General features: G+C 46.6%; 1 non-coding gene across 1 annotated transcript; it reads right to left on the reverse strand.

Moving 5' to 3' along the window:
* Nucleotides 1-219: 219 nt before the first annotated feature.
* TRNAC-GCA lies at nt 220-291 on the reverse strand. The gene has a single exon. It is a non-coding gene; the product is annotated as a tRNA-Cys (tRNA).
* Nucleotides 292-1320: the final 1029 nt, after the last annotated feature.

Consider the following 1320-nt stretch of genomic DNA (forward strand, 5'->3'; position numbering starts at 1 on the left):
GGGTTGAGATGTGTAAGAAAAAAAGGGTTCTCCCCAGACCTGTGGACAATGACTTAGCCTTCAAGAAATTGGGTTTCTCTAGAGCTTCCGGTGTCAGGGGAGGCTTTCTAGTGACGACCTGACCTGCCTCCTCTCTCTCCTGCTTTTCAGAATGAATCCATGTGCTGAAGAAAGGCTAGGAATAGAACATCCTATCATGTTCAGTGACTGAAAACAGGGAGGGGGCACCTGGATTTGAACCAGGGACCTCTTGATCTGCAGTCAAATGCTCTACCCCTGAGCTATACCCCCACCTGACTAACTGTCCCTAATAAGTACTATAAACCTGTATGGCCACACCCTGTCACCATCATGAGATGTGTACTTGCTTTGTCATGATACACCATACGTGCCTGCCAACTCTACTTAACAACCAGCATCCTTCCTTCTCCAGTGTCTGACTGAAGGCAGTGACATTAAAATCACTGAGGTTTGCAGCCAGAACATCCTTCAGACTTGCCTAGAACAATGGGACTCAGAAGAATTGGTTGTTCAGCAGACCTGCTGGAGGTGAGGCTGGGCGGGGCAGAGCTGGGTAAAAGCAAAAGTTCTTGGGCCCCACTTGAGGACTCCTAAGCCAGACTCTCTGGGAAGGGACCTAGGGAACATGTATGCTTCTGAAAAACCTGCACCATTCTAATTCATGGTTTGGAGATACTGGTTTAATCTGTTCCCTTCCGTGGTACAGATCTGGAAACAATGATGGTAATTAAAATCATACCCAAGCAAAACACACCTGATTAATGACCAAGTCATGACTAGAATCCACGTTCATGATAAAGGGCCTCTTTGTATTGAACATTCTGAGGCAGGAGTTGAACTGCCTTTTCCTTTCCTTTCCTTTTCCTCTCCATTCGCTGAATCCCATGATGTGTCAGATAAAAGTTAGTAACCAGAAGACAGGATCCAATCCATGGAAAAGTGGAGAAGTGGAGAATCAGAGAAATCTGTGGTCACTGGGACATGACACAGGACGGAGTGATTGAAAACATGTGGGCAGAGTGAAAGGAAGGGCCAACAAGTGACACAGTCTTGAACCAGGGACTACTTGATATGCAGCCAGATGCTCTGCCCCCAAAATGTGCCCCCCTATCTGTTTAGACCTTCCTGACTGACACTGTTTCACCTATGTTCCCAGGCCCAAGGATCTAATATACACTGTAATTTCTCATCATTTTCAGTGAACCACTGGCAACGGACCTCATTCAGACAGACCTCTATCTGGCTGTGAACTTACCCTGTCCTTCCCCATGGACCTATCAGAGGACTTCTAGAAATCTT

The sequence above is a fragment of the Theropithecus gelada genome, unplaced genomic scaffold (genome assembly GCF_003255815.1).
Source record: "Theropithecus gelada isolate Dixy unplaced genomic scaffold, Tgel_1.0 HiC_scaffold_16205, whole genome shotgun sequence".
In the NCBI taxonomy this organism is placed as follows: domain Eukaryota; kingdom Metazoa; phylum Chordata; class Mammalia; order Primates; family Cercopithecidae; genus Theropithecus; species Theropithecus gelada.